The 17779-nt window shown below is 30.1% G+C and overlaps 1 long non-coding RNA gene across 5 annotated transcripts; it reads right to left on the bottom strand.

Annotated features, from left to right (window-relative positions):
- Window positions 1–950: 950 nt before the first annotated feature.
- LOC143229325 (uncharacterized) lies at window positions 951–17131 on the bottom strand. 5 transcript variants are annotated; one of them, XR_013015791.1, is made up of 7 exons: window positions 16861–17131; window positions 16189–16300; window positions 15372–15472; window positions 12453–12715; window positions 4327–4548; window positions 3080–3383; window positions 951–2927 (listed from the first exon to the last, which is right to left on the bottom strand). It is a non-coding gene; the product is annotated as an uncharacterized LOC143229325 (long non-coding RNA). The 5 variants fall into 5 exon arrangements; XR_013015792.1 differs by having other exon boundaries at window positions 952–2927; window positions 12453–12525; XR_013015795.1 differs by lacking the exon at window positions 3080–3383.
- Between the last annotated feature and the right edge of the window lie 648 nt (window positions 17132–17779).

The raw sequence follows: 17779 nt of genomic DNA, 5'->3' as shown, positions 1-17779 counted from the left end.
TTATATACTACAGGGTTATGGGCTACTACAGTCCTTGAAAATGATTTTTCGCCTGCAGAAATACTTTATTTTACAAAATTCAAATTGCTTCATTAACAACACAAACAAACAGTTTTGTGCATGGGGAAGACAAATTATAATTATTCATGGTAATTAAACAAAGCTGTTCCATTATGTTCTTCCTTACCCTTAACTTTCTAGATGTTATATTGAGCAACCCTTGGCAAAAAATAATTGGGGATCAGTACTAGTGGGCAAACCATATAGCATACGAGGTCTGTTCAAAAAATACGCGGACTATTTGAATTGCGCGGCTCCAGTTGGTTCCAGGGGAATCCGCTTGATGTCGCTAGGTTTGCACAGATCAGCTGATTACGACGCCATTTCTCGATTGCAGATATCTTCATTTGTGTATTAGCAACGCGGTTTTAAGTGAAGTGCGATTTTTTCGTTTGGCGGATTTCAGAATGAAATGAATGACCTGAAGGAGCAACGACTTGCTGTGAAATTTGTGTTAAACTTGGAAAATCTGCGACTAAAACTTTTGCTATGCTTAACACGGCTTACGGTGATGTTGCTAGGAAGCGTACGGCATGTTTCAAGTGGCATGAACGTTTTAAGGATGGTCGACAGTCCATTGAAGATGATGAGCGTCCTGGACGTCCTTCCACGTCAACTGACGACCCACACGTCGACAAAATCAACACCCTGGTGCGGGCAAATCAACGCCTGACTGTCAGGGAGCTTGCTGAAGAGTGTGGGATATCAGTTGGATCTTGTTACGAGATTTTGACCAAAAAATTGAAGATGCACCGCGTTGCTGCGAAATTTGTGCCTCAGATCTCGTGAGTTTTTGGCCAAACACTCGATCACTGTTCTTCCCCACCCCCCTACTCACCTGACCTTGCTTCTTGCGATTTTTTATTGCTCCCCAAACTCAAAAGACTCTTGAAAGGAAGAAGATTTGAGACGATTCCAGAGATTAAGGCAAATGCGACGAAGGAGCTGTAGGACATTACAAAAGAAGCGTACCAGGCCTGTTTCAACAAGTGGAAACACCGTTGGGATAAGTGTGTGCGTTGGGGAGGAGAGTACTTTGAAGGGGTCCCAGACCTGTAACTTCTAAATGAAGTATATTTTGTTTTATGACGTCAGTCCGCGTATTTTTTGAACAGCCCTCGTACAAGGGAAGTATCTGTCAACATGCATAAGCAATTATGATGAGTGCATTCCATTAGTTTATGGATATTATATTAGGCAGCATCTACATTATGTTAACTACTGAATGTTACTAACATCAGTTTGGATCAATAAGTACACCCTAACAACAGTTTACATATATATTGCATTACTTGGCATTTCCTCATGAATAGCTTCAAACTGTGTCAAAGGCATCTATCAGTTAAAGAAAATTTACTAAGTTCTGCAACTTTCCAATATATTTATTTTAGTATATTACTATAGCCAAGTAACTATTCCTTACCTGAATGATGCTGTTGTGACAAAGGTTTAAGATTACTGGGTGATATTACATTCCACAATAGTTAGTGGCTGTAGTACATGATGAAGGCAAAACTGAGCAGTTTACTAGAAACAATGAACTATAGTTACGTTTGTTTTGGTCTGTACTTCTGTATGTGACTAGTCGGAAACAATACTATCTGTATAGTAAAGATAATGGTAATGATGAAAGTGTAAACTTGTGTTTTCTGAAATACATGTCATAAAAGCTCCACTTCAAAAATATTATTCCAATAATTATTATTACAATTGTTTTATTTAAAAATTGCTTATTATATGCATTCGTAGAATATATACCTATATAAATTTTTTAACTTGGTTCATGCTATCTCATAACCCTATTTGTTTCATGCATATATATGTATTTCACTAGGTTTTTCTACACAAGTACTTCAAAGCAGTTGTGGCCAGAAGTGTGCTTCAATAAGGAAGTTGAATTGCAAAAAATAAGTTATATTTTTATAGAATATTACTTTACATGCCTGGGAAAATCATTATTCATTTTAGTCAAATTAAAATAATTTGTAATTATTGAAAAAATCATATTGATCTTTGGTATTAAAGTTCTATTATGCATAAAAAATGTTTGAGAAAAATAACAATGATTAATTTCACTTTATAAAAATGATGTTCTAGATCTCATGCTGACCTTTGAACTACTTCTTCCCATCATCAGTCTCTCTTTTTTGATGTTCATGATTATACACTTCTGTCTAACACTGAAATTTTTGCTGAAGAAAATTCTGTAAAGGACAGACAGTGAGGGCAATTTTTGACCAATAATTTAACCATCTTTCAACAGGCTCCTCCACTGTCAGTGGACATTGCATTTAAAGATTGTCTTTAAGTACATCAAAAGCACAAAAATCTACCAGAGCTGCACTAGTAAAGACAGTGGCATGTAAGTAGTTGAATAGGATTGAAGTGATTCTAGGCTCTTCAACCATCTTTCTCACGGAAACAGCCTTTGATCTTCAAATGTGGCTAGATGCTTACAAACTTTTAGCTTGTGAACCTTCATCATTTTCAAATCTTATCTTACAAATGATACCAACTGATGCTTTCAGTTTCATTACAATTGATTTTAGAGCTAGAAAGTTCTCTTTTGTATACGTAGTCTTTGCTTTGCAGATGGGCGCATTATTACAATTGGCTTGAAGTGCAATTCCAGAGTGAAATACTGTCCCAAATGTTTTTTTTTTTTTTTTTTCTGCTTTCATGGAAAACAGTAAAGGTTCTCTTCTTCAAAATGGATCCATAAATTGCATTTGCAACAACATGTTATGCAGTAGAATATGAAAATAATTCTTAAAAAGTGCAATTAACCTGCTCTATTTCATTAAGTCATTTAGCAACAGAAATCCACAGCTTGGACAACATTTTTCCAGATTGATCTTCTCGAAAATCTAGAGTATAACAAAACTATTACTGTAATAAATATAAAATGCAAGTAAAAACATCAGAGCTAAACATTCTTGTAGCAAGAAAAACACAACTCAAAATCTGTTGACTTTGTTTTTAAAATATATAAAAAACAAACAATAATGAATATAATTACCTTTTTTAACAATAAGATTCTCTTTTTCTCTGAGAAATTGCAAAATATATTTTATTTACAGTAACTTGTGAAATTTGACATGGATGGATGAAACAATCTCTGGATGCAGAATGAATTACTCATTAATCAGTGCATAAGTTTTTGTGTTTCTGCTGCACATTATTTGACCAGAAATTCAAACAGTCACTGGATTACAGTTCCTTCAGACAGTGGGCTTGTTGTATTGAAGTAAGTCTCCATTAAGAAATATATGCGATATAAAATTTTCAATTTTGATTGAGTTTCTTCCTTTTTTTTCTTCTCACTAAAAGTATGGAAATTTTATTCGATAGAAAAACATAATTGATATGGATTTTTTTCAAATTTGGTACAGTGGCAGGTCTTTACAATCTACAATTAGAAGTTTCATTTGGTTTAAATATAGTCTACATGTGCAAAGTTATTCAACAAATACTGCTCAAATTTAACAAAACGTTTTGCTCACACCTACGCATAAAGTAAAGTGAGTAATCAGTTTAACATTTTTCCCTAAAGCTTCACCTAAGATTAAAAGTAGACCATTTTTAGTTTTTTTGTCATTCCAACTAAATGCTGCTGATTTTAGCAGCAAATTTACAAAGTAAATAGATATGCAAACACATAAGTACTGATTAGACCAAACAAACTAATTAGAAGTTTCTAGTTCAAGTTTTTCAAAGTAATCATATGGGTATTTCTGTAAAGTAAAGGTTTGTTTCAAATAACAAGGCTGCTATTCTAAGATTAATGTTAATTGCCATTGATTGTCACTATCTTATTTGTTATATTTTATTGTTGTGTACTGAGAAAAAGTCATGATACCTAATCAAAAATACCTTAGATGTGAAGAAAAGCTGCAGCTAAAAGAGAATTGTGTATGCTATGCACTTTAAAAAGAATATGATCAAAACTGACTGACAAACTGGTAGCTACACTTATATTACTGATAGGAATTTTGCAGCAAATATTCATTCATTAGTTAGTTAGTTAATTAGTTTCCTTTAAGTTACATGCTAAATCCTTTTTCTTACCTAAGGTTGTTTTTTTTTTATTAGACTAACCCATAAAGACTTTTTGGCTTAAAAATATTTCCTTTAACCAACAAAATACTGTGCAAGTTGTTATTGTTACTACATGCATTACTAATTTGTTCAGAAAGTAATTAATTCTTTTGTCTGCTTTTATCATACTTATTGGTTTTTTATCTCTTCTTGGTCATATCTAGTTACCTTTGTCTTCTCATTTTCATTGTTGACCAAATTTAAAATCAGTTTATCACCAAATACTTCCTTCAACACCCTTGTAAACAAAATGAACACTGCTGAACAGGTCAAACTTTTAACTACAAAACCAACTCTGTTTCTTCACTAACTTTCTTTCACAGTCCTGCTTAATTCAACTTAGACTTAATTCAACTTAATGAATTGAGTGTTCACTGTGGGCCAAGGTGACTGAAACAAAAAAACTTAACACTGAAATCGTTATGTATCTTAATGATTTCTTTTTATTACTTTGGTAGTGTCAGGACTTACTGAGATTTGGCAAAAGACTACATGAAACTGTTCTGTAAAAATTTAAATCTTACTAATTAATGAAAAATGAAGTTTTACATCAAATTACACCATCAAAATAGAAAAACAAATGTACTTATATCAAACATTTTCAATGAAAAAATTAATAATTTGATACAGCAAGTTAATATCACTCTTCTTTCATCTTTTAGAGTTTATCAACACAAGCAGTTTTATACAAGCTTTTTTACACTAAAATTATCAATATATGTCATCAGAGTTATACAAGGAAGCTCAGAAACTGTAGCTCAAGACCTACAGAAATAGTTCATTTATGATATAATAATCCATAAAAGTTATGTAATACTCAATAAAAAGTAACAAAATTCAGTTTATGTTTAAGATCAATTACTTTGCAATATTTTGAGTTTATCAACAAAAAAAATGATATTCAAATACATTGAATAAAGTAGACAACAGTTCATTTCATTTTAAGCTTTATTATTATATTAATACTAAACAAATAGCAGGTGTACTGTTAGTGGAAACACTAAATCTTAACAATAAGCCATCTAATTATTTTATACATAATAGCTCTAAAGTATTTTGTGCAGCTATAGACAACAGTTTTTAAAAAGGAATATTTATGTTAATCTTAAGTACTTATTTAGAACCTCACTGTTTCCTGAACATCTTTTACTTCCCCTGTAAAATAAATCACATATTTTGTTTGTTCAGGTAAAAAACAAAACAAAAATCCGACAATTTCTTATAACCACAATTACTTCTCTGGCTTTCTAACCATGGGATAACAGCCATTAAAAATTCAGCTAAACTTATCAATGTGTTTTCCACAGGGATAAAGTTTGAAGTGGAAGCAAAATAGACAAATCTCTCTAAAGAAAATAATGTAATATAATAAATTTCATAAATTAATACTTCTGAATTTTTTCTATTGGTTATAAATAATATAGTATTTAATATCAGCAAGAACTACTGGCAATTTATGAAGGAAAGGATGTGACAGGTTGGGGTGGACATGAGTCTGATTTTCTAGTTTGTGGGTCAGTAAACAAATAAAGTTGAAGGCTACAAAAATTATGCTTTGCCTGAGTAATAACTATATTATAATAAGTAATTTACAATAAATTCCTTACCCCTTAGAAATGTGTTAAAATAAATTAGAGAAGAGGGAAAATACCAAGAGAGCAAATGTACAATTATCACACTAGAAGAGACTGAGGATGTTTTTAAACATTTCCTTAAAAAATTAAAAACTTATGATAATATTAGTATTTAATTTTTATTAACATTTTGACGGCCATAACAATGAAGTAGTTGTACTAAATTGTGATGTAATTGAAAAAAGTGAGATGTGCCCTTTAACCTGCCCTTGGCAAGAGGATTGTACTTCTGGATGCTGGCGTCTTCATGAATAGCACTACATGTGACATATCTGATACATATAAAACTAAATGCTGACGTAACATGTACATTCATTTTTATTACTAGATGCTGATGTCTTCATGAACAACATTATGTGTTTACATACCCGATACATATTACTATTTTATGACTTCCTGAAGTGGTTACTTTAATAAATGTTTAAAGCAGTTATTCAAATCATTAGTCCATAATGCTTCTAAAAAACATTCCTGAATAAGATGTTATATAAAAAACAAATTTAAATAGATTTAAAGCAAAAACGTTATTAATAATTTTAAACTGATAGTCAAGAAATTAAATCTAGTAAGTAGGAAGGAAAAAAAATTACCACAGAAAACAAAAAGTGTAGGAACTGAAAATGAAGAAATATCTTTCTGAGAAAGAGATTCAGTTCTCCTTGGTTTTTGTTGGGTTTTTTTTAATCAGAAAAAGATTCAGTCAGAGGCAATGAAATTGAAGCTTTGGGTACTTCAAGATCCAGTTCCTCTGATTTAATCTGTTTACAAACCAAAATGACCATGAAATGTTGATCCAGCTCTTCTTGACTCTGTCTTATGGTCAGATCAATATGTAGCAGGTAAAACTATTTTGAATGAAGATGTTCTGGACTCCTCATGGCCAAGTACATCAGAACTATCATGAAGACCACCACCACAGGGAAGAGACAGAGCTAAAAGAAGTACAAGAAGGGATAAAGTTCCAGTGAGCACTGACCCTTCCACAAAAGAGAATCCTCTTTTATATAGTAACTCCTGGAAAGTGGCAAGAATAACAAAAAAACATAAAAAACAGATACCTCCATTCAATAGAGGTGAACCTATCTCCTGACACATCACTTCTTTGAATAAAGTGATTGATATTTTCAAACTGCTTTTGACAGTGGAAGCTCTCCACATAATAGTATATGAAACAAACAGATATGCTCATAAAACACAAGTAAACCAAAATAGAACCACATCAAAAGTAAAAACTGTAATGTTAAAAGATCTTACTGTTGAGGACGTCTTTGCTTACTTTAGCTGAGTTACAGTTATGGGCCTTAAGCATCATCCTTCGATTTCTGACTAATGGTCTGCATATCTTCCCTTTCATAGTTTATGGTTTACTGGTATCTTTTCTAGAAACAGGATTTATAGCCATACATAAATATTTACATTTCAATAGCAACTCTAATACTCTTCCTAGGACCAACTCTGACCATACCATGATAAACTTTTTAAGATTAGACCTACAATAGATCTTCCTATGAATTATTTTGTTTTCACTATTCTCTTAACAAGGAACTGTTTACAAATGAGCAAATGTTAGGTACAAAATGTAGATTTGGTTTCCTCCAATACTTACCAAAGAAACAGAGTCAAGTGGGGTATCAAATTTTGGGTCTTGGCAGATGCGATAAGTTGATACTGTTTAAAGTTCAGGATCTATATTGGAAAGGAGAGACAAATGCCAGCCAGAGGTTCAGCAGATAATAGTCATGGATCTGATGGAAAAATTCAATGGATTTGGACACTTTTTTCATGAACAACTTCCATGCTACACCTAATTTACTTGTTAATTTGTTGACTATTGGAACTTACGCTTGTGGGACAAGTATGAAGGACAGACTGCATTTTGCACAGGAACTGGTTGCAACAACCATATAGGGAGGGGAATCACAGTTTTTCAGGTGTGAAAGTGTAACAGCAGTAAATTGGATAGACAAACGAGACATCTACACCCTTTTTGTTTTACACTCCAATACCATGACAACTATAAGAAGAAAAGGAAGAGATGCTGAGGTTACAAAACCTCTGCCAATTGTTGGCAAGTTTATGGGAGGAGTGAACATCAATGATCAGCTCCTCAGTTACTGTTAAACTGGAAGAAGGTCAATAAAATGGTAATAAAAACTGTTTTTCTGGCTTTTAGATTTGACTACAATTAATACTTTAATTCTCTACAAGACAAAGACCAATTTTCCAGAATTATCACAGAAGTCCTTCAGGATGGAAATGGTCACTTGTTGAGCCTCTACTTCAGGGCAGACCTGGTCCTTATGGTATTACATTTACAACATCTGCACGGGACTCTCCTCTGAGACTTATTCTTGACAGGCATTATCCAATACTTATCAAACATGGTAAAAAGAAAAGATGCAGACTGTGTCTTACAGAACACAGGATACTCACAAAGTGTATAGAGTTCTGTGAGGTATTTATTTGTACGAAACACTTTTCAGAGTATCACTTGTGTGATACTCTTCAAAGAAGTTAAGTTTTCACTTTATACATACCCAAAACTGCTGAATTGTCATAGCTGATTTATTTTGCATGGTATAATGACATAAAATAAAAATAAATTTGTTTATGAAAGTTTCACTAAAGTATTGTTTAAGTACTAAGTAAAAGTGTCTGCTCTTTTTCTTTGACAAATACAGTTCATTCTTTTCCTCTAACAGTTTTTTTTTCTTTAAAAATTAACATACTTTAGACAGTAGAATGTTAATATTTTTACTATACTTGAAGGTACAAGTGTTTCTTTTCAAGAATGATTTTTGTAAAATTTTCTTTTATTATTAATATATTTGTAAGTATGAAACTTCCTTTCATTTTCCAAGTTTTTTCTGGGCAAAGTTTAATATACATTTTCTGAAAATTCTTCATTCACAGGCATTATAATACAATTATGTATATCAGTTTTTATAGCTTACATATTTTGTATTTTTATGTTGTTTATAACATCTCTTATGTGTATTTTCTAAAATGTAAATACATATAATGAAATAAATATATAAATTTGCATACATTTATAATTTCTGTACACAACTTTATATATGTTTTCTGAAAGTGTTTACATTCTTGAACAACTGCATACAAACTTTGTATAACTGTACATTTGTTTCAGTTTTTGCATGAACATAGTAAATATTTGCAAACATTTATATTGATAAGGTTGTATAACTCTTCATTGCTTTCTTTTATTGTACATTTTTAAATGTTAGGAATAAATATATGTTTTAAATGTTGCATCATTTGCTTTTACTTTATTTTGATTTAGAAAGTTAGAAAAATGCAAGCTCAAGCATCGTAACTACACAGCCCTATAAAGTACAAAACTAACTGTAATATCAATATTTTGGAAGCTATATTCATATTTCAAATATATATATCTACATATTTACTCACAAATGCTTAAATTTTAGTTATTTTTCTTAAGATATAGAACAATAAATGAAAGTTAGGTAGAAAACAATGATTTCTAGTATTTACAGGAAATCACAGTGACAGGAATATATTTTGCTTACGTGTGCCATTATTGATAAGCCTTACTTTTTGAGGAGACAATAAAGGAATATAATTTTGTGTAGGCTTCAAACAAATTTTAGAAAGAAAAAAATATTAAACTACTCTGTTAGTATACCAAAAACATTTTTAACTAGTTATGGTTTACAAATAAAATTGTGTGTTAAAAAAATATTTTTTGAAAAAACATTTTGGTCATCACTATTCAACAGTCTTTTCAAAATTATTTTCTCTTTTTAAGATATTTACAAACCGCCGTTGGAATCATGTGAAGTACAATTTTTCCTCTCTATTGGTTATAAAAACACCCTTAATAAAAGTAGGTTGAACTAAACAAGAGGCACAGAAAGAATGGAGTAGGAGGAGGCACTGTTCCAGTTGATTTGCTACTTACATTGATTTCTTAGCAAATAACAGTGATGGGAGGTTCTAAGTTTATATTACAGCTTGCCAGTCTAAATATTTAGTCTAGTAAAACACAGTTAAGACATGAGGAAGCACTATGTAGCACACATATCAATAATTAGTTGTTCTTTTATATATATATACTTTAATGTTAAGAAAGCAAAACACAATATTAAAGTTTGAAATATAAACTGTGTTTTGATACCAATTTTATTGATACATATTAACCCTTTTGCAATGGATCATGGGTCAAATTCCATGCCATTATGTTTGTTGACTTGCATTCAAAATTGTTTGAATTATTATTCATAAAATAATAAGTTTATAATCAAATTGTAGATTATAATTCAAACTTTAATATTATACAAGAGTTAATTTTTTAATTTAAAAGTAAATATTAAATGAAAACATATAAATATAGATTTTAGTGAGTCACATGGTATGTTGAATACAGCGCTGTTTAAAATTAGACGTTTGTGATTTCAAAATACCAAGTATACAGTTTCATACAAATTAGGAACAAAAATTACTAATATTGATAAGCTAGAATATAAAATAAGAACTGCATATCTATTTATCTTGCTCAAATATGATTTATGTACTGAATCAAACACATGTGGCCCTGTTCACCTCCTTCCATTTCTTTAACAATTCCTTGTGTACTCTTATTACAGTATGTGATATGTGAATAACCAATAAACAGCTTAAAATGTCCCCTTTGTGGTTTGATCAGCTATTTTCATCTGTGAAATGGTTACCACTTTCTTTTGAACCAATATTTCATGAAGATAGGTTGTGTCGATAGTCTGCTCAAAGTTTCATACTTTTTTTAAAAATCTGAATATCTCTTAGAAGCTAAGCTAAGTAAATTGTATTGGAATTTATTGTGTCAGTGTAGTTATTTATGATTCCTTTTGGTTATTCAACTGTATATATAACCTTAAAAAAGTTACTTTGATATCTTCCACATGCAATATTTTAAAATGCTTAGCTACCTGTGTCCAGCAGCAACCAAGTATAAAGGTTGTAGCAAGAAGAGAATTGTTTGCTTTTCTTCTTGATTTATTGTTCTGAAATGTAACTTGTATAATACAAAATACTAGTCTAGTAAAACACAGTCAAGACAGGGAAAACTTTATAGGTCAGTTTTATATTATTGGATACCTAAAAGGGATGCATGTGCACCACATCAATGCAAGATCTGTAATATTAGTTAGGTATGACTGGAAGGTCAATATAATAACAAATAAATATATAGCATTATGAGACTTAATCTACTTAGACTAAACATTTGTATTTTCACATTATAATATGTAGTCATTTTAGCACAAATAAAGCATAATTTATATTTATTTCCTAATTTGTTTATGATGGTTACAAGGTTGGTCAATTGACAAACCATGCACAGTTAGAGTACAGAAAATAACAAAACAAAATCTCATTGAAAACAAATGATTGAAATGTATTTAGGAGGTTTCACAGACTGTGCAAATAATATTTGAGATTTTTGGGATGAATAACACTTTTTTAATCATAACATGAAATCAGTTTGCACTCAGACTAGTAATGAAACAGAATATTTTCAAACAAATTTTTAATAAAAAAATTTTATTAAAAAATCTGATTTCTGTGTACTAAATACTTGTAATATTTATTAAACATCTAACAAATTTTGTGAAGATACACATGCTGTATTAAAAGTTGTAGTACAAATACTTAACGTGTACAAATGTGAAGATGAACTCTTGCATGTTATAATGAGCCTGTAAAGATATGTTTGTGAATATACTGAGCCTGTTTCGTTACTAGTCCAAATGGAAGTAATTTTCCTGTAACAACTAAAAATACTATTCTTTATTAAATAATGTGTAACACAAACTGCAACAAGATTATCAACTAAGTTTTCTGCATAATTATTTGAATCCATGTTAGGCTAAGGTTACTACTAAACTACTATTTGTCTTTTTCATATCACTACAAAATGCTATATTTTTTGCCTACAGGTTACCCAGAAAAAGTAGGTGGTTCATTGGCACTTTGTGCTTTCTTTACAACAATCTTCAATTCTTTATTCATATAATACTGAAATGTGGAAAACATACACGAAATAAATAACCACCATCTTACAATTCTAAATTTCAGACGAGTGTCACTTATGTCCTTTGATATTTTCCTTCTCAGGGAAAGCATATAATGAACTTAGAACAAACTCACTAATAGTATCTAGTTTCAACTTCAAACAATTAATATAATTTGATTTAGTTTTCCAACACATTTTATGTCATGAAAATTATAAAATTTGAAGAATTATTAAAAACAATTACATTAAATTTTTTTAATGTCAATTATGAAAATTTAATTTTACATATAAACACCAACATTAACATTTCTTTTGGCAATCAGTTTTTGACCAATTGCAATATGCATCACTTAAATCTATAAAACTGTTAAAAGTACAACTACATAACCTTACACTAATTTTTAATATGTGCATTGTTTGAATATGATAAATTTAACAATTATATTCAATAAATAAGGATTAAAGTTACTTGAATATTTTGTTTTTACCCATGACACTCACTAAAGCAAGTTAAGCTTATCTAAGGTTACATTATACAAGAATATTTCAAAGCTTTTAATCAAATATAACATGAAAATACTACCAGGAATGAAAATTTAAAGAAACTATAAAAAAATTCCAAGACCTACAGTTTATTGATAAGTCTTCTAACAGTCCCATCAGATTCCACTGTTCATCCTTAAAAGGTGCTACGCCTCATCACTTTCACAGAAAAGCACAAGTTAATCTTCATGCAAATTTATTTATTCTACACTGACAAATATTTTATATGTTCTATACAGTAGTAATTTGACTTTCTTTGTAACAGTTTGCAAAGATCAGCATCATTAGTAGTTCATATCACATACTGTAAGATTATAAAAGTGTGAGTGAGCAGTGATACTAATAAAATCTGAAAAAGAAAAGGAAAATCCTAATCCACTTTTTAATTTAATTTTTACATAGTCTTTTTTTTAGTAACTATAAACCCATACTTTGGGGTTGGCAGAAAATACTACAAACTGATAAGTGTTATTTATATGCAAGACTCCTTTGACAAACACAGTAATGTAAATTTATGAGCTGTTTCACTTATTTACAAATTATACTAAAAATATTACAAAATGACAAATATAAATTATAATGTTTTTTTAAAGTATTCTTGAAATAGTTATAATTACTATTTTTACTTACATTTTAAAGTTTGATTTGCAAGTGTGTATCTGATGCCTGAAAGAAGCTCACCAGTCATAATAAGTTTAAGTGGAAGCAAACAGGCAAACAAACTACCAATTTTATGTTTTAATAAGTATGCTGTAAGCCACCAGTGACTGTCAAACTGACACATAAAACCTACCTTTCTTTAAATAATAAAGTCTATTGATTACACTTGACATAATTGGAGGAGGTACTGTAAAAGCAGACAACGGAGCTTCATATAATTCTCCTGAAAACCCAATGTTATTAAAAAATATTACAAAAAAAAAAACACCACCTACAGAAACAACTCTTATACTATTCAAACTAATTACTTACAAACAAAATCATTTTCAAATTTAAGTAATCATAAGGTGATGGCCATATAGGATATGCAGGCTGTTCAGGGCACAGAGACCCACCAAACCCTAATTCAATAACTTTAAAAGGTCTACTGACAAAATGAGAACAGCAAGACATTCAAGACAGTCATGTCAATAAATGGTAACTATTTTTCTCATCCTTTGAGCCTGCTCTGTCCTGGCACTTGATCCACTTATTACAAGATTTCCTCTTTGCTCCATTTTATTTAATTTTTAAATATTTTGTAATGAATTGATATTTACTGCATACAACTAACTTACTATTATTTTCCAGTTGAAGCATAATATCTGATAAAGTAGAGAAGATTTTTGTTAGTGGTGATACAAAGTGTATATATATATAAAAGAGCACAGATTCAGAACATAGTAATGAAATTGCCAAAGATAATGATGTTTTCCAAGAAATGTAGGAAAACCTGAAAGTGAAGATATGGACACAGAAATTGAGGTTTCCAGCAGTGGTGCAACTAAGTAAAAAATACAGAACTGTGAAATGAAAGTGTAAAACAATCTTCTACTTATGGTATTCAGAGTACTCCAGAAGAACTAGAAGTTTGGGATGTAACTACAGCATCTCTAACTGACACTGACAATACAAATTTTTCAAAGAGATGTTGACATCAAATCAAAAATTATTTTGTTGTCAGAAGTGGCCCTTGTCACCCTAAGAGACCAAAGTAAAATATCATTATCTACATTACTCTCGTTTTCTCAACAATGTTTATTGTCAACCTGTTAAGTATTTGCATCACAGAAACCACGATGAGATTATTCAAATGCTATCTATTCAAGTACTAACACTGTTACAGAAATTCAAAGATGCTCCTTCTTCAGTGTCATAACAGATCAACTAGGTCATCTGCTAAAGGATATTTCAGAATGGTGAAAAAAGAATATCAACAAAAATTTACATTAATCAATGTTTTCTAGGCTTTCATCAGATCAGCACACTGAAAGCCTTGTGGACCAGACTGTGATGTGTATGAAAAAGAATGGGCTAATGCTGACAAAACTACATGGTCAAATATACAACAGCAGTGCAAATATGTTAAAGATAAACTGCTGGAGAAGTAGCCATTTGTTATTTACGTACACTGCATTGCGTGACATACAATTTGAAATTTAGCTTTGAATAATTCTTGTGATAATGACAATGAAGCTTTAAAACTACGTGGTTTATGATGCAGCAAACTACACAGGCAGAATGAAAGTTGCATGGAAAAGGACTTTTATTCATTGGTCATCAAGGAAATGCACTTTACAAGCCATCTGATTTTCCACCGACTTCTCTGTCATTTGGCATCAACTCTATTTTTCTCATGTTTTGATTGTACTGACAAAAGTAAAGTTGATGCCAACTAACAGAGAAGTCAATGGCTGCTGGCTTTAAAAATATTTAAAAGATTTCATCACTGTTTTATTTTTCATGTATCCAAATAAGGTTCACAACATAATTAATATATTTTTTTAGTTTAATCAGTATGTATATAACCAAACATGTATTAGTATTCTACTGTATATATAACCATACTACATTTGTGTTGAAAGGAGCCAAAGGAGTCCCAAAAAAATTTATCCCATACAAAACACATAGCTAACTACGACTACTGTTGGCAATCACATAATGTACAAAATAATTAGTGTACTAGTGTTGAATGAAGGTGAATTGGAAAAAAACAAATTTTAATCCAAATTACATGATTATACTTTAGATTTCTAAAAAAATCATAAAATAAAAAGCTTATTTCACATAACTCTCTGCTTACTTTGCAGTACTTGAGATAGAGATATAATTCCCATAAATGTTCCAGAAATAATTCAAATAGTTCTTTGCCCATAATTTCAGAAGATTAAAAACTGCACTTACCTTAGACATTTTAATCACTAATAAGTACTCACTTTCTTTTACAAGTTAAGCATTTAAAACATTGAATTCACTGAAATGAACAATAATAGAATAAATCTTCAAAGCAGAAATATTTTACTCACCAGTTGCTCTATTTATGTGGCTATCAACAACTACAGAAGTAAAATGCACAACACAGCTCACTCCTCAAATTAGTAACTAGTCTACTTTCCAAATATCTGTTCTAAATAATTCAATACTGAATATTAATACCAATTATTTTAGGAAACTGAATCTTTATTTAAGTTAAATTTTAAGGCAACTTAAAACATAAATTAACAATAAAATTGAAGTAAAACAAGATAACTGTGTTTCACAAATATATCATTTATTCACAGCCATGGTTTTGCCAGTAAAAGCACAACTTCACTGGAAAAACATCATGAATGAATGATGTACTTCTGAAATGTACAATTGTCTTGTTTTTCCTAAATTACATAATTACAGTTTCACCAGTTGCAAGTATCAATTACATAAATCATGTCTTACATCAGTTGCACTTAACAATATATTCACAATAAAAAAATATTCATAAGCTGGTTAAAAACAAACAAATTACACTATGTAAACAGATGAGAATGATTAATTTAAAAAAAAACAACTTACCACAACACATTCATAACAGTAAGACATTAAAAGAAAGGTGCAAGTATTGATAAAAATGTGCATGCTTCAAGAAATTTTCCAATACTGCAATTAACATGTTAATAAGCACCTAACTAATGCTGCACAAATTACTATCAGTTGTTCTATTATTCTATTCAGTTATACATTAATAAAAATATTAGCCTGGTGAGTAACTGAGTCTCATCTTCTGCACCACTTACTGATTTATTTAAGGAAAAATATTTATGAAACAGACACACACTAAGTATTAATAATCAAACATACTGTGCTTACCATGTATGTAAATAAAGGAATAAGTCCTCTAAGGCTATTTTCAAACTGTGTTAATACTGAATCAAACATCTTTACTAATACTTGACCTGCTTTCAGCTGAAAACAGTTTAACCTTGCAAAATAAATAAAAACAATTGTAATTCACTTGTAATCTTTATTTTAGAATTTTTCAAGAACTGTATATACAAAGTATTAATCTTTTTATGTAACTGTTTATTGTCTGTATATTATTAAGAACAGTATTGTATGTTGTCTGGGAACTGGTTAAAATTAAAACTGATCTCTATCACAACATATAGAATTAATACCCAAATTCTGCTATCAATAAATAAAGGAAAAAATATTAAAGAATGGTTTTATTGATGGCAGCATCACAGTAATTACACTGGGGTTATGCATAAATGCTCTTTATTCAAGTTTAACTCTTTCCTGTTCAGAATGCTGAAACAGTGTACAGAATTTAACTTCTATTTTTATATTTTTCATTATTTAATATTCAAAATTGTTAATATGCAATGTAGACAACAATTTTTAAACATGAAATAATTTTATAAGCTATAGCCATTATGGTGTGTTGATATTTTAAGATAATAATACTATTAAACTTTATATTTTAATACTTATGAATGAATAAACTATAGAATAATAAACAGAACAGTAATGTTGTCTCACCTTCTCAAGGCTTATTCAACTTTCACACTTTCTATTGTCTAGTATGTATAAACACTTGAGTAACTGATACCAAATTTAGGATGAAATGCTCTGAATGAAGAACAGACCATGTAACTCATAGACATTTGTAATTATCTCAAACCTACAAAAATATAAAATACAGATTGTATGTATATTTCAGCAACAACAAACCTCATCTATCAACTGATTTGCCCTATATTCTGAAACAAGTTTTCCCATGCAGTAACACCCTGTATCTAATTTTATACAACTGTTTACTTACCTATAAACATATTCAAATAACGCGTGTCCTCCTTGTTCAATGCACTGTGTAAATAATATATTATTTGCATTCTGAATCAATAGCCAATATTCTTGCTCATATTCTGCTGAAGTAATTTTTTAAAATCCTATTTAATATGAAAAGGTATTTTAAAATGTATGTAATTGATTTAAAATTAACTGAATGTCGTGCACAGTAAAATCAGTAAAGAAAGAAAAAAAACATAATATACACATATTATAATAATCTACTTTGGTGTCATGCATAGCAATCCATGTTCTTCAAATTTATAAAACTTAAAAAACAAATGTTTTGACCAGTTTGTTAAACAAACTCATTGACTAAAAAGGAATTTGACCTTATAAATATAGATTATGCATCAGCCTAGTTCCCAGAAATCTCATAGTGTATTATTATTTGATAACATGAAGGTAATTATATTACTTCATAATCTTCTGTGGTGGACACAGCAGGTAACCCAAAGTGGATTTGCTATAAGAAAATACACGTACGCACACAATACACATAATCTTCTGATTCAAAGAACATTTTCTGTTTTGCATTTTATTTCATTTAATTTATACACTTTTGAATGCATTATAAATAATGAAAAATGCAAACAAAAAATACATATAT

Source organism: Tachypleus tridentatus, chromosome 10 (assembly GCF_004210375.1).
Source record: "Tachypleus tridentatus isolate NWPU-2018 chromosome 10, ASM421037v1, whole genome shotgun sequence".
In the NCBI taxonomy this organism is placed as follows: domain Eukaryota; kingdom Metazoa; phylum Arthropoda; class Merostomata; order Xiphosura; family Limulidae; genus Tachypleus; species Tachypleus tridentatus.
The sequence above is the reverse complement of the archived record's forward strand: the minus strand, read 5'-3'. Positions and strand labels throughout refer to the sequence as shown.